Source organism: Parasteatoda tepidariorum, chromosome 9 (genome assembly GCF_982258835.1).
Source record: "Parasteatoda tepidariorum strain Cologne lab strain chromosome 9, Ptep-v5.0, whole genome shotgun sequence".
NCBI classification, from domain to species: Eukaryota; Metazoa; Arthropoda; class Arachnida; order Araneae; family Theridiidae; genus Parasteatoda; species Parasteatoda tepidariorum.
Window position 1 is genome coordinate 55,670,613 of NC_141763.1, and position 25,547 is coordinate 55,696,159.

Sequence of the window (25,547 nt, forward strand, 5' to 3'; positions counted from 1 at the left end):
AATAATTACCACAACCTCTTATGCAAAATTTTTCTCGCAGAATGGCAACACGTAACGCAATAGGGCTGAACTACTGAGTTTCTCTGCATAAAAATATAATTACGGTATTTTTAGAAACGCAACTTTTGCACGTATAACTTTTAGAATTTATGATCTTTACGACGACATGCAACCCTCAGGTTTAGGAAGAGAAATTACTTTCTCGAACTTAAAACAATTGTTAGAAAATTAGGTTTCACTACAGGAAGTTTTTCTTTAATATCATAAAACAAATAGCTTTTTTTAAAAAAAAGAAGTTCGCAACGCCTATATGTGTAGCCTATTTTTTTTTAAGAAATTGTAAATAAACTTAAATCAATAATGACAGAATACTTTACAGTTCATTAAGATGTATAGCTGAAAGAATCAAGAATTTATAGCTAACAATCAATAAAGGCAGCATTTCATTATTGAAGTAATTTATTCAAACCATTTTGCATATTTAATGAACTTAAAACAATTCCTAGAAAACATGTTTCTGAAGAGGGATTTTTTCTTTGACAGCATAAAACAAGAAACTCTCTTTTTCTTCAAATTAGTGTTTAAGTAACGAATTAAATAGTTAGTGTTGTTGCGTCAAATTAGTTTATAAATAACTAATTAAATAATATGTGATATATAATTAGTGTTTCTTAACTTTTAAACTGTTTTTATTCTTTAAAATTCTAAACAAACTTATATCACAAATGGCAGAAGCATTTGTGATATAATTTTTCTATACTATGTAAAAGACAGTCATCGTTACATTCATTTTTTCTCGCTGCTTTGTGAACTTTACTAGCTTTTGTACCGTTTATTTAATGACTTAGACGTGATGTTATGTTTCATCTTTACATCTGGACACCTTCATTTATAATAAAAATTATCATTTATGATAATAAAAATTAGCGTACTGAATCAATAAAAAATAAAAACAGGGGAAACAAAGTGAAAAAAGTGGATAGAACTGAATTTGATGCATATTGAGAAAACATGCCTGAGAGAACGAAAGAATCACGTTGAACTGGTCACCAGATGGAAAAGGAATTAGAGGTAGGCTGAAAACAGCATAGAGGGAGATGGATAATTAATTAGAGAAGGCAATTTAATTGGCCTAGTAGAAATGTTGCCAGAGAGATTGCAATAAACAGAAGAAGATGAGCCTCGATGGCTCAGGGGATAGAGTGTTCGCCTTCCAATGAGGCGAACCGGGTTCGAATCCCAGTCGATACGAATTCCGCATCCGGCTTGCACCGCTTGCAGTGCTGACGTGATATATTCTCAGTGGTAGACGGATCATGGGTTAGAGTCCCCTTGTTGTCAAGCTAACCGTGGGAGGTTGTCGTGGTCTTCCTCTCCATGTAAAGCAAATGCGGGTAAGCTCCATCAAAAAGTCCTCCACGAAGGTAAATTTCTCCCAATACTCGATCCACGAGTTCCCTTGTCTTCTGGATTGGGTTCAAAATTACAAGGATACGGAGTTGAACATTAGCAGTCGTAAACCCATTAAATTGGGTCGGCTGTTCAACGACGGTTATAAAAAAAAAACAGAAGATTATGGAGGGCAGTGATTATCGTCTTATGTGCTTTTAGGCCTAAAAGATCTTCAATGCTAGGCAATAGAGATCTCAACTAATTATCAAAGGAATATGGTCATATGCATTTAAATATCACTTACTTGTATATTATTTTAAGCCTGAGTCATTTTATATTTGGCCAATATATCAAATATTTGTATATTTGGCCTGAATCACTCAATACGTTTTTTTTTTAAATTTGAAAATATTTTTAATACAGATTTTTAAAGTGTAAGCAGTTTTTGCACTTTAACTTTATATTTAAAATCCCGTTGTTATCACATGCTCTGCATACAAAACATGATAAAAAGGTTTGCAAAATATAGTATTTTTTAAATGCACCAAAAAGTTAAATAGAAATTTAGTTTTCATGCACCTAAAGCAAAAAAAGAAAAAAAATAACTCGGAGGAATTTTTAGAGGGTGATCAAAAATTATTGCTAGATTTTCATTCATAATTTAGAAATCAGAGTAAATTAGCAATTTAGAAATCAGAGTAAAACTTTGCTAATTTGCCACTACTTTAGTTTACGCTGTTTTCTTAGCTTTAATTACTATATATTTTACTCACCAAATATTGCAGCCACTTCATTTCCGTTTCAATTTTCTTCCTTTCAATTTACAAAATTTAAAAAAAAATTTAAATAACTTTAAGAATTAATTTTTTCCCGGTATCTTGGACTATATAGAAGCCCCTGCTTTCAATATAAGTAGTTGGTACTTGTAACAACAGTTATTGTCTGCATTGCTGACTACTAGTTTTTCCACGCACGCATGTGTTAATGAACGCGTCAAATTGCTGATTAAATTTTTAGTATGTTTGATTTAAACATAAAATTTCGCACAACTTACATTTCCAAACAAGATAAAAGGTAGTTAAATTCTCCTTAACGCAAAATACAATTATTTTTTTCGAAAATTAGTTTATTTTTGTTGGACCTAACAAAAACAGCAAACAAAAGTGTATGCGTGTTGTAACTTTGTTAGTTATTTTAGTTATTTTGGAATCTTACTTAGTGTATGTTACTTATTCTTAGATCTGCTCAAGTTATGTATAATAGGTACAATTGTCACAAATATACTTTCCGGTGAACTAAACTAATCATATCAGTTAAATATTCCATTCTTTTACGCTAAATGTTTTTTAAATATTCGACTAAAATTTAATTTAGTATGCTTAACGTCTTTGATTTTTTTAGCTTAATAAGTTTACTTATTAACTAAGTTTTTTAAACATGACTAACAATAAATAAATATAAATAAATGAATAAATAAATATTATAATAGATAAAAAAGATAAATTAATAAATAAAAATAAATAGATACATTCTGGGTTTAGGTAGAATTTGTAACCCGCTAACCCTACGCTTCCATTTTAGGATGTTAGTCCACCTCAGATGCGTAAAAATAAAGAAACGGTTCCCAATTGAAAACCGCTTTCAATAATCATTAGCAGTGGCCAGTGAGTGGGTGGGTGATCACTTTGAAGCTTGCGAGGAGATCGAGGAATAGCGTTAAACTGTTATATCATAAAATGTTCGACTTCGTGCGCGAGTCGTCGGAAGCGAGGAGTCATCCCCTCTGCATGGAATCAAAATTGTGATGGCATTTCTTTGGATAATATTAACGGATGTCTATAGGATGTTTATAGGTATATGGCAATTAGCCCGTTGTGCAGTTCTAGAGTGACGTAAATACTGCTACTACTGCGTAACCGTAAATACTACCACTACCACTACTACTGCGTAATATTTGAGCTACTTTTTTAGTTTAAATATTCTAATCATATTTATTGTTACAAATGCTCATTTTTTTATTATTTTTAAGGTTGATTAAAATTAGCTTATAGCTTACATAGTATTAAAAAAACAACTAACCACTGATAAACAAAGTTAACAAGCATTTAGTAAATAAATAGAGTTTTTCAAACGGAACATTTTTGCATCATATCAAATTATGTTTATGGTGTTAAGATTGAGAACTTTTTGGTTAAAATTACCGAATTTTTTTCGCATTTACTTCCAAACAGCATGTTCTCAAAACCATATTTTATTCTTAACTTTACCAAAAATGATTGCCAAAGAACTTATTACAGTAACTGCCAAGTACAGTAAAAATTACAGTGCCTTTCGGTGTTTCCAATTAGCCAGAATCACGATAAATTTTGCCATATTTTTGATGTTTTGTTCTTACTTTTTTCTCAGTGAACGTAAATTGAAACTATTATTTTATGTATTAAAAAGTTAAAAAAGAGAATTAAATTGGTCAAAGATACTACAGCTTCCGCAACTAGAATAATATTGACTGTATTCGCTAGCACATTTTTGTTGAAAGAGATTGGCTCGAGTCACTCTATCCTGCCTTGCATGTTATGCTATCCGTGTCCGAGACGCATTTGCGTGTGTGTTAGAGTATAAGATTTTATCCCTCTCATATATCATTTGTGATAATGAAAGTTTGACAGTCTTCCTTAATTTTTAACAACTCTCAGTTAGAATAACATTGAAAACAAATATTGTGATTCTTTTTATTTTTTCATTTAACCATAATTTCGCTAATAGTCAAAAGGTAAAATTTTACCATTTATTTATTGTGCTTGCGTTAATATTGCTAATTTTAATCAATGTTAATTTAAAAAAACAAAAACTCTTTTGCTCTTAAAAACTTGTGTGACTCATAGTCACTTTAATGACTCATTTCATTATTTTTATATACCATATTTTTGATGATTATCTCCTTAATATAAGTATGTTTTGTGTTTTGTAATATTGCTAATGTTAATCAGGTTGTGCAAAAGTAGTGTTTTGTTTCTAAAAAACTTGTTTCAGTGCATCAATATAGCAACTGTAAATAGACAAATAAAAATTATTTCAAAATAGCACTAGAAATTTTAAAATAAAATTTCCACTTATATCTGCTTTATTATTTTAATCTACTATTTTTTTTATAACTTTTAAACAGAAAACTTTAGTTGTGCATAACAATAATGTTACTGTTAATTATGCTGAGAAGAAAAAGCTTAATGGTGCCTAAATTTCTTTTGTACTAACGCATGATAATAGTTTAAGTTGAGTAAGTAAACAAGATTTGTAATATTAAAACCTTTGTTGTATATTTCAAGCAAAACTATTGTCAACATTTCAAATTTTGGGAATAAAGTGTATAGTTCTTTATTTCTTTATTATCATTGAGTTTTTAAAAAAATACCATTAATTATTTTTTTTAAGTAGCAAGCAATTGATGATTACCATTAATAACATAGTTATGTATTATAATGGCTCATTTTAATGCGAAAAATAATATAAATTTTTAGGAAAAAAAATTGTCCAACGTGACCATACTGATTCATAATTACATTTTTCAAAGTCAAAATTAAATATATGTCTTAAAATATTATTGCGATTTGCTTAATTTTTCTCTGTTGCACAAATTTAAAGTTTTGAGTAGTTTTAAATGAAGTTTTAGAAAAACTACAGACGCTTTTGCAGTTTGTTAAAAAAAACATGGTCTTTAAATCATTAGTTAAAAACATTTTCGTTAATGAAACTCAAGATGGATGTTTTTGTTATTCCTCAGGCTAAGAAACAATTTTCAACTGGCTAAAAAACATGTAAACGACACAGCTGGAATTGAAATGAGCAAAAAAGAAGAAGAAAAAAAAACGTCATATAAAAAGTTTAGGACGTCAAGAACAAAATATTTTAATTAGCTTTTATGGTAGAATTTTACGAGGATTTTTATCTGCCTGAATATTTTGTCTTTGCTTTTTTTTTAGATATTTCTATGCCGAGATTCAATTACCACGTTTTTAATTAAGGGTGGTTAATGACCTATCAAGAAAATTGTAATGTAAGGATATAAATGTTTTTTTTACTATCTTATTGTGAGGATTTGCTTTTCTTCGGATGGAATGTTTTGTGCTTTTAGCGTTTGTTTAGTTTCATTGAAAGTTATAAATAGTTAGGATTTACACGCATGCATTTGAATTTCGTAATTTAGTTTTCAAAGTTCTTATCTTGTAAGCAAGTCACATAAAATACCCCAAATTTATTTCAAAAGAATTCATTTATAACGGTTGTTCTTTAAAAATAGCAGAAGATAATTTTCTATTAAAAAACTGGAATAGAAATAAGTTAAAAATTGAATATAAACAAATTTATAAAATAAAATAGAACTCAAAAATAGAATATAATAATTCAAAAAATAAAACAGAATTGAAAAAAAGTCGGATTGGATTAGAAAAATCGAATAAAAATAGAATGGAATTAAAAATAGAACTAAAACTAGAACAGAATTTTAAAAATTGAAAAAAAAAGAGTTTTCTAAAAGCTGAAGAAACTATAAAGAGAATAACTGAAATGGATAAACTGAAGAATTATAATTTTTGACTCTGATAGAAGCTTTAGAGCTCGTTAAAGCATAATATTGTGCAAATTTTGTCTTTGCATAATACTATGTCAAATCATGTTATCATGGAAATAATCTCTTATTGTACATGATTACTCGCACACACAAGCGGTTTAATGCAACATTTGTTAATTATAAATGACAGAATAGAGTATTCTAATAAAAAATCGAATAGAAATTAATTAAAATAGAATTGAATATAAAAAAATAGACTCGAATCCTTAAAACAAATAGAATTAAATTTTAAAAAATTATATCATGTTATCATGAAAATTAATCTTTTAATGAACATGGTTACTCACACACACGGTTTAATGTAACATTTGTTAATTATAAATGACAAAATACAGTATTCTATTAAAAAAATAGAATAGAAATGAATTAAAATAGAATTTAACATAAAACAATAGACTCGAAGTTTTAAGAAAAATGGAATTAAATTTTAAGAAATTATGTCATGTTATTATGATAATTAATCTTTTATTGAACATGGTTACTCACACATACGGTTTGATGCAATGTTTGTTAATTATAATTGACAGAACCGAGGATTGTAATTAAAAAATAGAATTGAAATGAATTAAAATAGAATTGAATATAAAAAAATAGACTCGAAGTTTTAAGAAAAATGGAATTAAATTTTAAAAAATTATATCATGTTATTATGAAAATTAATCTTTTATTGAACATGGTTACTCACACACACGGTTTAATGCAATGTTTGTTAATTATAATTGACAGAATCGAGGATTCTAATTAAAAAATAGAATAGAAATGAATTAAAATAGAATTGAATATAAAAAATAGACTCGCATTTTTAAAAAAAAATAGAATTAAATTTAAAAAGACTATATGTTATCATGAAAATTAATCTTTCATTGATCATGGTTACTCACACACATGGTTTAATGCAACGTTTGTTAATTATAATTGACAGAACAGAGTATTCTAATTAAAAAATGGAATGGAAATGAATTAAAATAGAATTGAATATAAAAAACAGACTCGCATTTAAAAAAAATAGAATTAAATTTTTAAAAAAATTATCATGTTCTCATAAAAATTAATCTTTTATTGAACATGGTTACTCACACACACGATTTAATGCAACGTTTGTTAAATATAATTAACAGAGCAGAGTATTCTAATTAAGAAATAGAATAGAAATGAATTAAAATAAAATTGAATATAAAAATAGACTAGCATTTTTTAAAAAAAAATAGAATTAAATTTAAAAATATTATATCATGTTATCATGAAAATTAATCTTTTATTGAACAGGGTTACTCACATTCACTGTTTCGTGCAACATTTGTTAATTATAATTGACAGAATAGAGTATTCTAATTAAAAAATAGAATGGAATAAAGCTGGTGAAATTTAATTTTCTGCCCTACAAGAAGTCTTATAACGCATTAATGCATAATATTATTTAAATTTGCCGTAACGTTAGTAAATTGGGGAGTTCAATCAAGTTATCGAGATAATTAATCTTATTTGAGCCTGACTACTTCATATCATTGTTTAATTTGAAGGATATTTTTAAGGTTACAACGAATTTGTATAGTGTTATGATTGAAAATACCGATAACGGCTTAAAGTAGAACCAACATTTATAGCATATACGAAAATAATGCTCGAAAATGAGACATGATGAAGAATAATGATGGTGATCAAGCTGGTTTAAGTGCTAGTTTCATAGATTATAGGTTTAAATGCTAATTGTTGTTTTTAAGATGCAAACTTTCATTTTAAAATCTTTCATCATTGAAACAGGATGCGTTCAGCATTTCATACTTTATCGTTAGCACTTTCTTAATTTTTATCTCATAGCTCTTAGCAAATGTTCTTAGCATTTAAATTGGACTTTATGCAATAGCATATATTTTAAATGTGTTTTTTGGTGGTTTATATACAAGTTTCAGTATTTAAATGTATTAAATGTAAAACTGCTGATTTCAATGCAAGTTCTTCATTGCTAGATATTTTTATTGGTAACAAAGAATAATTGTCATTACAAGCAATCAACTAATTAAACACTATGATTGTGACATGCAAAAATAAAAGCAACTCTAAAGAGTGAAAAACAAATATAAGACATAATTAAGAAGTCACACATATCTCGCGTACAGACCAGCTTAGCAGTTTTATCCGCTTTAATGCAAATAGAAGAAATGCTTTCCAACCAATTGAAATAATCAATAAATGACTTAATAAAATACATCTAAGACTGCTTGAGGTAAAAATAACTATTGATTTTTTCAGAGTCTAAATTAAAAAGAAATAATAAAGCACGGATATGGACAAAAATTTTTAAAAAAAGTGTGTTCAAAATAAATTTCTATGAAAAATGCATCCTCCAACTTGATTACATTACTTCTAACTAGCATATCTGAGTACATTTAATAAGAACTTCTAAGAAATTATCTGATTTAATATAGGTTTTCTGTTTTGTTAAGAGTATTCAAATTTAGAAAATTTTTAAAATATTTTATTCTTTATTTCGGCATTTTAATGCAGATAATACCTTGAAGTTATTCATTATCATAATAAAGGGAACAGACAAATTTTTCTTTCTATTTCTTTCCCGTTACAAAGCCATATCGATTGGTAGCCTTTATTAAATATTTAAATCTTTAATTTGCATGTTAAAAGAGATCTTCACAATATAAAAATCTAAAAAAAAAGTACTCGAAATATTTTATTTTCTTCTATTTAAAATAAAATTTATGACAGCAATTGTTGGTAAAATATTACGTATTGGTTCAGAGAGAATATCGTAATTTAATTGCTGTCGCACATTTTAAATTATTGAAATAAGACAGAAATATTTCTTGTGTTTGTCTTGCACTTAATTGGAAATAGTCAAAAATTTTATGAAGCAATAAAATAAAAAGCCATGTTTTTAACATTTTGATGAAGATGGAACACCGGTGCCCCATTTATATATATTATTTCTGATGCTCTAATTACAAGTGGAAATTTATTTTGGTAATTTTTAATTATAAAAAAACATTCTAATAATTACTAAAAGATCTGTTATATTATCGGAATTATATATGTACTAATATACAGAATCCAAAAAAACGAAGTTTTTTTTCCATTCATATTCAAAAATTCATTAAGATTCGATTTTGTAAGTTAAAGAAATTTCAATGATGAATAACTGTTCCTCTTAGACCTAAATATCTACAAATAAGTGCCAATTAAAGAAAATCATCGTTTGGAAGAGAAACTTGTTGGAAGGATTTTACCTTTGAGGCGGAAGGTCAACGGTGTTTCTTGCTCTATATCATAAACATATATTATTAAAATGCTAAGTGCAATATTTTTCTCTTGCTTTGACCTGCATTAATACGAAATAATGAAAAGAGTGTTAAGCTGTAAACGATAGAGATTTTAGTGGGAAGAAATGCATTCCCAAATAAGCAGCAAAAAATATATCTCTGGATATTGTGCTGCAATTTTTAGGAAATTGGTAATACTAAACTGGCTATATTAAGGCAATACTAAACATTTAAATCTAATAACAAAGAAACGGTAAACTTTGATTTCCAAAAATATTTTTGGCGAAATCTTTGAAAAAGTGCATAGCAATCTTACTTCAGGGCACCAAGTCTTTTATATATTCTGAATAAAAAATTATTATTTAAATAATGTATAGAAAATAATCTTAAAAACATATTTTTAAGAACTAAATATATATTTTTAGAACTATTTTTAAGAACCACCAAAATAAATTTTAAAAGCTTTAATAAATAAAAAGGATTTTTTCGGGGGGGGGGGAGTGACAATTTGGATTCAAGCATTTCTTATAAGAATAGTATTTCAAGCATTTCTTATAAGAATGCAATACGAAATGAGTTTTAGCTTTAAAAAATGATCGTTTAGTTTAATTTTGAATAATTGATAGAAAAACTGCGAAGTCTTTTTTTTTTTTTTCAAATGTAAAATTTTTTTATTTAGCGTATTTCTTACAAGAATGGAATACAAAATTATTCATGAACTCCTTGTTTTTGCTTTTATCATAACTAACAGTAATCATTTTAAAAGTTTTATTGCGTGCTTGACTATTTTTTATAAGGATTACTTTATGAAATTTTTCTTGCTTTCACGTGTCTCGTAGTATTGAGTTGTCATCGAGAGAAAATTCTAAAAAATTAAGCACCAACCTGGAATTAGTACTTAGGAACAGCTTCTAAACAAAACAATATTTTGTTTCAAATGAAATAAAATTCTATAAAAAGCAGTAATTATAACGCTAGTAATGTACAATAATAGTTTTTATTTAAAATTTTAAAAACATTTTTCGTAAAACTTCTGAAGAGAATAAATCCGAGTAAAATTTATTAAAATGTCATTTATTTTCACTTTAGTAGAGCACAATAATAATTTTCTAGTATTCGATGAGGAAAGCTTTCCGAAGCATCGAAAATAATTTTTAGAGTCTAAAAAAATTACTAATATTCTATTTCTCACAAGCAATCATATTGGGAAAAATTTTAGATTAAACAAATCTTATCATGCCGGTAAGATAAAAAAAAGGAATTGTAGATCAGAAATTTAATTTAACTTGTTTGCGCTTTAATCATATCTAACAGTATTCATTTTAAAAGTTTTATTGCCTGTTCGGTGATTTCCTTTGTAAAAAATCATTTCAATCAAAACCAAGATCAACAGGATCACAGGACTTCTTTTAGGATCAAAGTAAAGCACGAAATCCAATTCTTTTTAATCCAGAAGACCGAATAAGCCAATTCTCATTATTGGCTTAGACCAATATTACACCCAAGAAAGCCGTTCAAAGGATAGCTTTTAGAATTGTTTGAAGAAGATTCTCAAGCCAATATCGTTTTCAGTCCCAGATGACTCACTTTTATTGAAAAGATAAAATTTCTTGTTTGTTGGTATTTCTTACTACAGAGGAAGACGAAACGATTCTTCTTTTCTTTTTCTGAGACTAAAAGTTGATCAGTTGAGTTGTTTTATGAAATTTCCCTTGTCGTCAATGTTGTGAGTTTAGTTTTACGTCATTCTGTAAGTAAAGGTTATACATTTTCTATTTTATTTCATCAGTTTCTAAAATAAGTATATTCGATTTTCTGAAGCTTTAACATTTTAACAATTTCTACTTTGCTAAGCACCTACTGGATATAATTTCGGTTTTATTTCAAACACTTAAATGGGCTTTGAAATTATCATGAAAAACTGTTAATCTATTAAAAAAATTATAAAATCTGAAATTACTATGTGGAATTCCTTAAGAGACAAACTCTGAGAACGGTATTTAATACAATATTTGAAGACTTTTTGATTTAATAATGGTATGCCACATTTTTTTAAATTCTTAAGGAGAACATGGTAAATTTACTACATTCTTGTAGTTTTGACCTTATGTTTTTGACAGGAAAGGAAAACAAGTTATAAAATGGCCTGGAAGGTAATTCGAAGTAAACGCAATAAATACTCATGAGGTAATCATTTGAAAGGGTGTTTATGGGGCATGAGGATGTTTATAGAGTATGGAAATGTTGAAGATTTGAAATAATCAATAGCTGGAACGTGGTCACTCATATCCTCAACAACAACAAATTAACTCTTGTTTCTGTTCCCTATTCAATGTTCTTACTATTACTTATTCCATTTCTCTATTTAATAAGCATTGTTTAAAAATAATTAATTTCGCAACATAAAATCTATTGCCATTGTTTTGAAAGTTCTTATTTTTTTGTTATTTAACAACCATATAATACTGATATTTAATAACAATGTCTTAAAACTAGTTAAATTTGTAGCATTTAATCTATTAATATTACTTTAATATTTTTAATTTTCGACTTATGTTATTCAATAACCATGTTCAATAACCACTGTTCAAAAATAATTAATTTTGCATTATTTAATATATTGGCATTTTTTTTAAATTTCCAAATTTCTACTTTTGCTATTGAATAACCATAAACATATTTTTAAAATTTTAGGCTCAGACACTATTCTATAGCTTGCTGACAACTTGTTTAAGCATTTTTTATAGCAAATATAAATACGGATTTCTTTTTGATTCCTTAACATTAAAAATAAAATGAATAAATCATAAGCTTCTAAGCAATGCTTTTGACAAAAAATAGAACCTATCTGTGTTATTTATATTTATAAGAGAAACATTTTATTTTTCCTGGAATACCTGGTTAAAACCTTATAATCAATCAGATATAACCCAAAACTAATACCCTTAGACAGTCTCTGTTGAATCTATGTTTAAAACTATTTTTATGTCTTTTATGTTTAACTAGCATGTGAGAATTTCCACGTGTTATATAAGATTTACTAGAAATCAATTTAGACCATTAAGTTTCCGATGAGAGTTTCTTGCAGTAACACGAAAAAGATTTTTTTTTTAGAAACCAATAAAGAAAAGTCGATAAATTATTTAGGAAGATAAAAATGCTTTTACTACAATATTATAAAACATATTCTAAACAAAAAATTACCTCGAAAATGATTTTAATAAGCAGATACTTAGTATTTTATCTACAATCATAAAAATATTTATCGATTATGCTTTTTGTAATTTTTAACTGTGCCAAATAAGAAAGGGAAAGATCATTCCCAAGTGAAAAATAAAGCACAATATTCATGTTTCGCGAAGCATATCATGTGATTAACCTAAGACACAAACATATGGTTTTCATCCGATCAAATTTAATAAAAGTTAGTATTCTTTAAATCAATCTGCTGCAAATTTATTCTAACTATTCAAAACTTACCTCTCTCACACAAATGCACATATTTCTGTAGTACAAAAATTAAGATTCCACCAAATTAAAACGACTGAGAACCTAATAAAATATTATAAGTTATAAGTAAGACACGAATTGCAGAAAATAGTAGCCGTTCTTCCATAAAAATAACCATCAACTAGGTAGGAAATTATTTAGTAATGCATGTCAAGGGAGAGAGCCTGAGAGTTATAAAATAAAATGTCAAAAACAGTTCTTATACCAACAAAAAATAATAATAAAATAAAATATGTTGAGAGATCATTCCGCTTCAGAAGTTAGAAGCCGACTGGCGATGAATCGTTCTTATTGCCACTAGATGGCGTTCAGTGTTCATAATGCTGTTTCATAGCTATAAATTCGTTTATTAATAAATTGAATATTTGATTATAATACTTACAATCTGCTAAATTTTTTTCGCTGTAAATAATGTTTTAATTTTCTCAAAAATGTCTTTAATCCATGCCAGCTTTTCGTTTTCTACTTGCAACATATTTTTCTCTTTCACATTGCATCTCTGCTAAAATTTACAATAGTAATAATATGCAATTATTTTGAAATAAGAAAATAAATAAAGAAATCTTATTTTGAAAACTTTTTATATTGTAAGTGTCCTTATCTCATTCACTGCAATTGTTAAATTAAAGAAATTTGAATATCCAATTAAACAACGCAAATTTTGTTATCAGTGTTCCAGTAAATCAGTAAACACATAAGCAACACTAATAAATTAGTGTTTTGCAATTTGGGAATAATGCTTGGCTTAAATAAATTGTCTCATCTTTTGCTGTCTTTTATAAATTTCCATTTCACCTTAGACAGCTTCCGGTGCTGATAACTGTAAAATATATTCCCAATTTATACACAGTAAAAATATTCCCCATAGAGAATTTATATATCACCTATATAGTTAATTACACTGTAAAAATATTTCCCCATAAGATACTAATTATTCATTAAATTCAGCTTGGTGATCGGCACTGCACTAAAGTATATATTGAATTATTTATGTTGCGTAAACCATATAATAATAGCTATTGAACTTGAACAGAATTGCAGCATTGTGAAAACTCATAAATGCCTAGAATATCCAATTAATTTAAACCATGAATTATATATTCAACCTGTTTGTTCCTCGAAATGGTGCGTAGTAGTAGCTACGTAGTTAATCGATTATTATTATATTTAGTAGTTGTGTTATTACATTAGCATTCATTTAAAAATATATACTTAAGAAAAACACATTCAATAAATCATACTTTATTAGTTGTGATTTAGAAGTCTATAATTTAGGAGGTAAACCTGTGCTTAAAATACGGCAACTGCATGATTTTTTAGGATTTTGTTTTTAGAAGATCGCTGGTTACAGCACTTTATAAAGGAATACGGTGATAGCTATTGAGGGATAAAAAAATATATTATAATTTAATTTTAAAGTGACAGAAAATTCAAAAGAATGAAAAATAAATTGATTAAAAAATAAGTGCAAATAAAAATATAAATGTTTCAGATATTATTATCGACCAATAAACGATTATTGATTATTGAATTAGTAAATTAGTTATTTGTAGCTCTTCTGCAATTGTTTATTGATTTAAATATGATTTGGCACATTATTTAGCTTGTTTCACAGACACTCAATAAAACTAACCAATTAAATAAATTTTAAAATTAAAAATAAAGTAAATGCAGACCGAGAAAAAATTTTGGTATAATTAACATACTTTATGCTAATGACATTTCTGGTAGCAAAAACTCATATTTAAAGTTAATAAAACCAAAATATATGGTATTTAAACTATTCATTAAATAATTTTTCCATTCAGATGGTAGCGATTTACCGCCAGGACTAGTTTTAAAAATATTTGCCCGTTTTATTACGCGTTTAGTTAAAAATACAAGACTGCAAAATAAATTTAACAAAGTAAATGGTTTATTATTAGATGCTTTAAGCTATCTCGCATATTATAAAACTGAACTAAACTAAACTAAACTCAGTGGCGCGACAGCCCACAGAGGGCCAAGGCCTATTGTGCCCATCTCAGTTTTCTTGACCTTGGGCTCTGGGGTGCAGGAGCAGATGTTCCGGTCAGGTGGTAAAACGAACGAGCAACCCCCAGTGTTTAGTTCCCAAGCATGCTTGGTACTCATTTTATCGACCCACTGATGGGATGATAGGCTGAGTCAACGCCCGGCCCGAGGATCGAACCAATTATAAAACTACATTTAATTATTAATTTCATCAAAATTATTACCAAATCATTTCGGTAAAAATTATTTAACTTTTTTGGGTTCTTATAGAGCCAGTGTCATGAAAAATGTTACCATATTCCGGTAGTTTTGATCATACTTTACTTCTTAATACACGTTTAGTGTATATATAAGCACACAAAATAAGATTTCATTTCATTATAAAATAATTTACAAAATTTATTTTCATTGATAAGTGCATAGATAGAACGTATTCGCATAAAAATTCCTTAATTCATAATATGAATGTTCAGAAATCTATGTTAAAACAATCATAGTTATTTAGAAATAATTAAATGTACAATAGGACATTAACAAGTTAAAATTATTCTGAATCAAATGTTTAAAATATATAGGTACTTAAATTTGACGTATGAAAAAGCTGCGGAAGAATTTTCATTGTCATCAGTATTTTTGATAATCTGAAGTATATTCAGAAACAAAACAACTCAACACATTTGTAATTTACTGGAAATCGATTATTATCGTATATTACAGTCCACATTACAGCAATAGAGCTTCCGCGGCTAGACTAACAGCGCCACCTTAAGAATTGAAATATGTATCAGATTACAGAATATGAATGTCCACGTGCAATATGCATCAATGGTTATGAATTTAAACGCTAAAATTAATTTTAAAATAAATATATATAAGTTTTTTTAAATAACGTTCGTTAAAATAAAAATACTAAATTTTTATTTTTAATTATACGAAATAGCTATTGTATATAATAGTAACCTAAAAATGATAATAAATGAAAAAATAATAATAAAAATAACCCTGAATAAAAAACTCTTTTAAATAATTTAGTTGAAAACATTTAAATCAAATCTCTTATATTCCGCAGTAATAATTAATTTTCATACGACTTTCAAACAAAGAAATCAAGATTTACTAAAATAACTCAATATAAAATCCAATTTCAAATTGTATTTTTTTACACAAACATAGTCCTCGAAAGTTAATTTTAAGCTAATTTTATCCAATCTTCCACTTTAAATAACGAGATTGAAATCTGTATTGGAGTAATATTTTGCAATTGAAATTATTGCTTATTTTAATTAAAAGTAAGCAAATAAGTTTCTTCGAAGATTCTAAAATTGAACAATTATGATAAAACGAGATAATTTAAAATTATTTCACATGAAATAGCTGAAAATATATTAGAATTCAGAAAAAAAGTGATTTAATTTTATTTCTCTTTTAATTAAGCTGATATAATCTCGAAACTAAAATTGCCCAGCATTATAATCGAGTTCTGTTTTTCGGGCCGCTGTTTTATACGTCTCCTTTTCTCGAGAACACAATAACTTTGAATTAAATCCTCCAAGTATGTGAGAGTTCATTAAAGTAATTATTAGTTTGATTTTTTTTGCTCGAATTATATAATTGGAAGGCGGCTAGATTAAAATGGCTCTCTTCTTATAAAAAAGCTTGCTCTCAGAACATTAATTTTGTCCGAGCGTGTATTAAGAATATTTTCTTCGGACAAAATAATTAAATTAAGAAATTCCATGTAGAAATATTTTTAGACAAAACTAAATATTTTTGATCATCATATAATAATTTTTTATTGTATGAGTTAGTTGATTATTGCTAGTAAAAAAATGTATTTTACATTATCACAAGTAAGTAATTGTAAGTTTATAAATACATTAAATAATCCCCGATGGCTTACAACCTTACAGCAACGTTATATTTGCGGTTTCTTCTTATTGACACAATAAGGTTTACTGTTAAATCGTTATTTCTAGAATGTAGAAATGTCACAATGCCAAAATAAACTTTTAATGGTGTAATAAAAGCTTGCATAAACCTTTACAAAGAAATCTAACTTATTAACTTACATTGCAAATATTATTTTAAAATTTTTTTCTCCTTTATATGTTAAATATCTCAAACCCGGCAGTTTTTTTTATGATGATATGTAATTCTTTTTACTAGATTCAATCTCAATATAAAAAGGTCTATTTTACAAACTTCATGAGAGAACCTTTTGCGTAAACTAGCATAGCTAAATTTAACATTGTTTCAATCTTGCATGGTTAATTCGCTAATTATTTATATACCATGTGAGGATTTTGTTATAAAATTTGCTGCAATATTATAATGCTGTTTGGGGTATAAGTCATAAATACTGCAAAATAGAACTGTAAATGGTACAAGATTTATGAAATTCATATTAAGTTAATAACAAAGTTCCAGTCTTTATTTTAGATTTCAAATTCACGCCTAATATTTATGACGGAATATTTTAGATCATTCGAAAGTGTATGTTTCGATCTATCAGAATATATACTTTTTTAGATTAATTTTTTTTAATTTTGAGATTATTGAAATATAGTGTCAAGTTATGAAAAAGTAGCTTTTTTTGCTTTTAATCACTCTTTTAAGGATGCAAGAACTCCTAGTAACAATTGCGCTGTGTATGAAGAGATCGTCATAACTTGAAGAACCACTCGTGCTTGGTATTTTCAGTCAAAAGTGGATATTTTGTCTTCAAAAAAGGACCTCATTAAAGCCGAGTAGTTGATTTTGATGATAAGCAATTAAACCAACTTCTGCATGAAACGTTGCATCGGACGAGAAATGAAAGGGAAAAAAATTACCATTTAAACTAAATTAAAAAAAAATTAAAAGAAAAGGTGAGCACGTATAGAGTACCAGAGTATATTTATCAACATATTTTTGAATCTTAACTTAAAAACTAAACTCGCCAGGCGGAATTTTAATTCGTACTATTTCTTACGATATATATAATAGAATTAATAAAAGAAGGTTATAGCTTCGTAGTCTCACTGGAATCCTAGACTTGGCGACACATTTCGATAAAGAGAAAAATATTCGTTCTTGAAAAATAAAAAACTATATGACGTTGCAAAAGCATTGAATTTGATTGGACCATTAAAGATAGCGCGTCTAATGCTGATTTGCTCTTAACAAATCAAATACGAGATAAATAATTTATTTTAAACTTTCGTTTCGCTGCGGAAGAAAATCGTATGTAAGAAACAATATTTATTATTCTTTCATCAGTTTGTTTAAATACTAACAGAAAGGTGTATATTTGTTACAATTTTGAGATATCATTTTAATTCATCCTTATTAACAAAAAATAGTTTATATTTAATGAGTTTCATTTTCCTCCTTTGACACGACTTAAAAACAGACAGAGCCACAGTAACTTGCAAAAGTTACTGTTGCTCTGTCTGTTTTTAAATTACTGTCTGTTTTTAAATTATTAATGGTTAGTTACTTTCTCCTAACCATTATGACGTCATGACTGGTTCTGAGTTGCCTTGTTTAACAAGAGGTAATGAAGCTTAATTCTTGACAAAGCTTCAATTGCCATTGAGTTGTTTTTGTACTGTAAATTTTCAGTATTTTTCTTTTTTGCATTTTGTTAAAGTACTTGTTAGGTTACTTAGTACTGGAGATTATAAATTAAAAAATTTAAGTTAAATTAGAAACCAATTTTATCACATTTCTTTATGGCAAACTAAAGAAAAAATTTCAATATTTGCATTTTAGATTAAGTATGCCGTTGTGTAGCTTTGTAACAATAAGAAAATTCGTTGTAAGTTTTTCAAGCATCGCTTCATCGAACGTTGCTTTATTTAATATTTAATAAAAAAAAGGAATAAAACTTAAAAAAAGAAAGATATTTAGTAAATACAGCTCGTCTGTTTTTTAGCCTGGATAGTTGTAAATATTAGACGGAGATGAATGAATGACATGATTATTTTAAATAAAAGGTAAAATCAATTAAATTTAAAACTGAATAAAAGTTGCAAAAAATCAAAATACTCTAAAAGTCAGAGATATTACTTTAAAGTTATTTTTATTACCATATTTTATGCTTGGAAATCAAAAAACGCTAGCATTTTTTCTTTAAAATATTCCGTTCTAACCTATTTTTAGAATCAGATTTATAGCTTTGTTTGTAACATATTTGTTATCTTTTCCATATAGCTATACAGTCTGAGAAAAAGCTATGTATTTTAAGAACACATGCTGATTTCGATTGAATTAATTTTTTAGAGCCTTTGTGTGTTTTGTAAACTTTTTTTTTCAAAACAAAAATAGGGCAGATATCTAAGAAAAATACCAAAAATATAAAATTCAAAAGCAGCTTGCATTAAAAAAATAGAAGAGGCTTTTTATTATACCTTTCTTTACCACAGCCAGGCTTTAGGAGTATGTATACATTATTTTTGAAAGAAATATTTATATTCTTAGTAACATCACAGAATGTGACAACAAATTGCATATTTTTGATTTTAAAATGCCCTATTTCAATAAATCTGACTATGCAAAACTGGGTGCCGAATTTATCTTTTTAAATATGCATACTTCACGTGTTTTGTATTGTATACAGTAATGTGTTCATAATAGGAATTTATTTACAAAAATATAGTAATAATTATATTATCGATCTGTAATAGCTGGGGATTATTAGTTTAAAATTGGTTTAAATTTTACGCATATCCTGAAACAGCTTTGAAAGTACAATTCAGTTTATTATTCGCAAGTAACACTTTATACTCAACTATAATCTTATTAAGACAACTGACATGGACAACAGAATACTTTTTTCGGTTTTCAAATATCATATTTCCATATATCTTAGTAAGAGACTTTGAGAAACATAATAACAACATTCCTCTTGCAGTTTCTGATATTTAGGAGAAGAAAAAAAAAAGAAAACATTCAGTCTAGTAAATATTTACGAAACTCTTACCATGATATGTAATTCTGTATACTACAGAAAATATCCAATTTAAAAAATGCATGTTCTAAGCTAAAAATGTAAAATATATCTTCAGAGTTTTGAATATCTATTGGCGAAAGTTTCGTCTCATATCAGACTCCTTATTTTAGTTTCATTTGTGATAAGAAAGAAAACGCAAGGACATAAAATAGTGAAAAATGCAAGAAGAATGTCAATCCTCCGAGAGTTACCATGAGTTACCATGAATAATTCAGACAGTAAACTTTTGTAACTTGCGATTTTATCCTCAATAAGGGGTAGGCTACAGATGACTTGGATGTCTTGCCGGCATAAAAGATGACATCAAAGTGAATGCAAAGCGGATTCAGATATAAGTTATTACGTTTCCTTTTTTCTTAAAACTAGTTTGGAAATCTTGCAAGACGAGGAAGTTTCTAAAACTTGTTATGTTGTAATTTTTGAGTTTAAAAATAAACAATGAATTATGACGTACAGTGTGATGTGGTTTGAAGCTCTTTAAGGATGACTTTGATTTAAATGAAAGTTCAGAATTTCTAGAAAGTTGAAGAAAAGTAAGATTTAATACTACCAATTAGCGCGATATAGCCCTGAGAGAAAGTGGGAATACATACCACCCTAACGGTCACAGTTAAGTAAAAGATCGCACTAAAAATATCAATTTAAAGGGGAAAAAACCAAAACAAAAATTGCTGAATTAAGTTTGAATTGCCAGCGATAAATAACAAAACTGAATTAAACCAGTTAAAATAAAAAACGATTTGGCGCAAGTGTGATACAGCCACATCACAAAACTAATTTTTTTTTCTTTTTGAAAAAAAAAATATATAACTTCGTGATAAAATAAAATTTCATTGATAGCAATTTAAATCATAAATGGTAAAATTTAAAATTGAAACCTATACTCATTTTTGCGTCTCATTGGTACACATTAAGCTACATGATAAATTGCAGTGTTAAATCAGTTTCTGTTTTACTGCCCCAGGCGCCCCAGGCATTTTCCTATTGATGACAGTGTTCCATCTCTGCTGGGTTAAATCCTCAATAACAACCCCAGTTTTTCTTTTCGAGTCATTTATCCTGCTAATGCGTAGTTTTAAATGAAGTATTTAAAAAAGAAATTTAAAAAAAAAATAATGCATAAAACTTTGAGAGTAATTCATTGTGATGATAAACAATTTCATTAAAAGCAATTTAAATTTTAAAATCTTACATTAAAACCTATACTCATTCCGTGCCTCATTGGTATACATTCAACAGTAGGCTAAATTCCAGGGTTAAATCATCTCTGTTTTACTTCCCCAGGCATTTTTACTGTTGATGAAAGTGTTCCATCTCGGTTGGATTGAATCTTCAATAACATCCACTGTTTTACTTTCCCTGTCATTTATCCTGCTGATGCGTAGTTTAAAATCAAACATAATATAATAGCATTTGTTTCAGTAGGCTGCCTTTTAATTAGTCATTTTTCAATGTTACTTGTTGCTCACAAAAATTTTGGTCAGGAAAGTTATATAAGACTTTCAATGTTTTTTTTCTATAAAAGGAAATTGCGAACTTCATGCAAAATATAAATTAAAATGTTGCTAGCAAACGTATAAAATCACAGCAATCTAAAGATTGCTTAGGAATGGAATTGAAGAATTGCAATATATTTTGCCCAGAAGGCCTAGGTATTTCATGTCACGTAATGCTTGAGCATTCTTAAATGATTTTTAAGTCAAATATAAAATTCTGTGGATTATTGTATACTTTATCCAGCCATTACATAGATTGTCTCTATGTTTTTAACTAGCCATTCTATAGAATGCTCAGACATTGTATAAAATATTAATTATTCCATACTTTGCTGATCGAGTAAAGTCATTATTTAATATCGCTCATGGGCTGCAATAGTGGCACCACTCAAAAAACACCCGTTTTGGACTAAGAACAGGTATAAATATGAAAACACACATTCTTTCATCAGCAATACTAGCACAACTCATAATTCAACTTAAATGTAATCTTTGTTTAAGCAAAATAAAGCATTTCTTATGAATTTTGCTTTGCAATGAAAACTTTAAACCTACTTATCTCAAAACTTAATTTTTTGAGTTGTGCCGCTATTGCAGCCCATGAGCGATATAATGACTATGAAGTCTATAAAATGCCGAATTTTATGCCCTGCCATAGATACAAATATCCATATACTACATAGATAATGCTGCGATTTTGATAATTTATTGATTGAATTTATTGATTGTGATTTTGAGCATCGGTAAAAAGTGTGAAGAATATGTAAAGTAATATTTTATATATGCTAAGTCTATATATGCTAAGTAATCAGGAAATAAGCCATGTAACCAATGAGCCATGGTGGAACGTTAATTAAAAATACTGAACTACATATACAAAATCATATAAAGAAACTAGAGAGGTAAATTCAATAATTTACTGTAAAAAAAGTAACGGCAGGAGAAAGAACTGCATAGACATAATCTACAGAGCACTTGTATTCTCTTTAAGTAAAATTTCTTACTTATTTTTAAACTAAATGTGAGTTCCTGTCATTAGCTGGCAGGCTCATGGCTTACGGTTACATGCTTATGGTTAATGGCTCATGGTAATGGATGGCTCATTGGTTAAAAGCAATGAGCTGTCATTGTGAAGAGCTGCGATTCGATTCTCAGTGGTGACGACTTGAAGCCCATCCAGCTTCTATTGTTGGGTAACAGCTTTTCTGGAGGCAATATTGTACGCTATATTGAACTTAATTTTCAAGAAACCCATGGCCCACAATGGGTTTTCGTCGGATTGCTTTACTTTTTGCATTTACTAAACGTAAGAATGTCCAATGTTTTGTACATTTTTTAAGCTTGTTTTTATTTATTTTTAATGTCCTTTTAGTTAGAAGCAACCCGATAAAAGAATGAAAATATAAGTTCGTTGTATTAGAATGAGGTATTTTCTTCTGAATTTGTTACTGAACTCATGTAAGATGTCTTAATAGACTTTTAAGTGGTTCCATTATCGAATATTCACTGTACTGTAGAAACTGTGGGTAATACCTATTCAAATTTAATGTTGAAAAGCTACGTAAATTGTGTGAATAAATACTTTACTTCAAGTTAATACCGAATCTAACGTTTGTATAAGTTTTAAAACGTAATTGTTTGATAATGATAATCTTGAATGCTTATACCAAGTTCATATGCATTTGCATCATTCATGAAATATTTAACCAATTTAATTGCACAATTGAAAACCGGCTGATGAAAACGATAGAGTGCTTACAATCAAGCACAAAATAGAAAAAATTGGCTGCTTCGCCCTCTACTGAACATTCAATTAACATGAATGTTAATTGTTACAAAAAGTATGCATTTATTTAATTGCGCAATAAAGATAATTTTGTTTTTATAAGTTTTTCATAAATCTGTCAGTTGTATTAAATAACTTTAGAATAATAAATTTATATTCATTTCCGATTCGTTAAGCCTAGCTTGATTCAACATAATATTTTTTCTGTGTCGCGTGCATGTTGGTGGACAAACTAATTTTGCTTTAAAGATTAGTATTTGCAAACATCCTAAATTAATAACAATTATTTTATATTGCGTCATGAAAATAACTTTACTGATTTGCATATGTATCATATCTTGTTGTTATAGTAAGATTTAAAATAACTGAATACCAAAATAGTGGCAACTATTTTACATCAAGTAGTATAAAAGAATATTCCTGGTGTTTACTCATTGGTTATTGGTATAGTGAAATTGATATAGTGAGTATAGGGAATAGTATAGTGAAATACCAATAATCAAAAGTTATCTATGGTGCACTGTTAGAATTTTCATTCTAAAATTATGGTAAAGTAACCGGCAGCAGTCTGTCCATCCGATTAACCGTAAAGTTTGCGGCAAAGAATATTTTTCACCTTTACGGTTTTGAAACCGTATACATCTAGTACGGTTATAAAATCATGAATACAAAACTATATAGTTTCTTAACCATTTACAACTACCGTGTTGTCAAAACCGCAAAAAAAACTTAACTGGACATTGGAGCTAGACTTCTCATTTAATAATAGACAGTGGAGAGTCCAGGACACTGAAAATTCTTTATGTGTGTTAAAGGGAATGAAGGTGTCAACGTTGAGACACGAACCCCCGTTCCGTTGGTTGTGAGATTGACAGATTAGCTCTGTCTGCTATAATATGTAAGCGGTTGTAAGGAACTAAGTTGCTTCATTAGGTGGGCTTAGTTGGTGCATTAAAATTATTGTTATTTAACCGTTTTAGGTAAAAATAGTTAATAAATGATTTTTCTCGCTGTTAATAGTTTCATTTCCATCTGATTTATGGTCATTTGACTGCATTGTTTAAATATGGTAAAATAGCAATAAAAATAGATTTTTATTTTGCCATTCTTTCCACAAAATTTCTAACAGTGTGTTTCACAACACCACATTCGTGCTCAACATTTTGGTGTTGAGAAATACTAAAACGTTTTACCTTGAGCTAATTTAAGGCTCAAATCGATGCACGAATCAACGTACAGCGTTTAAAGTACTGACTAATTTTAAGCATCCTTGTCAAGAACAACGTTGAAAAAAGTTAGAAATTAAGTTAGAAGCATTATTTAAGCAAAGAAACTTCTGCTGAAATTTGATGAATCTTTAGGGAACATTAAAAAAAAAACCAATTAATTTGCCAGGCTAAATTATTGTAAATGCTGCTAAATATGTATTTTCGATTTCTATCGCTTCCTTGGGAAATCAAACAAATTATGATAAATTTCGACACCCTATCCTAATTCAGATTTTTATTGTGTTTAATTTTAGTTACTTAAATATTAATTTGCATTTTGTTTTATCCATTATGGATATTGATTCTAAAGATTTATATACCAAGGGTGGTAATAATCGACAATTTGAGATGTCATATAATTTAACAACAATTTTAACTCTGTAGTTGTTTGAGTAATCATAGCATTTAACTTTTTTGCAAGGTATTTCATTGATATAGTTTGAAAAACCTGCATTAATTTAAATTATATTAACCACAATAAAAATGCTGCTAATAAACTTAAACTGTGTTTTCTTCCTAAAAGATAAATAAATCTTATATAGCTTTACGCCAAAATGTAAAGTAGATGTTAAAGCAGCAATGGAACAGGCTTGCGAAAGATTTTTTTTTATTTACGATTTCTTTTGTTGGTGAATTTAAAAACCTTTAGGCAACAGCTTTTTTCCAAGAAATTTTCCGCTGCCTCAAAAGTTCCTCAAAAAAGAACAAAAGCACTTTGTGGAATGTAAAAGGATAAAAGCAAGAATATTCAGAAAATTCTTTTACTCGATTTAGTATTGTGAAAATTCAGTCCAACATTTCAGTCTTATCGATATTGGGAAAGACATATAAACTCCACTTGCTTATATCTTTTACATAAGTAAGCTATTTTTTCATCTTGTTTTATTGATTTTTTTCTTTACAGTTTTTTTTTTCGTTTTCTAACTCTACATTCTGCACCAAAGAAAGCAAAACATGTTTTATTGCTTCGAATTTTAAAAAAGAGAGTCCCTATCCGTTTTATTCCACATCAAAATATAGCATTGTGGTGTTAGATTAAGTTTACTGTTTCATGCTATTATTTTCAAGTTGCATAAATGTTGTTTGTGCTTCATTTTTCAAAACTATTTATATCTTATATTTCCTTAAAAAAAAGTTCCTTTTTTTATTTACGGTAAGCACTAAACTTTTTAATCTTCACCTCGGAAGATTCC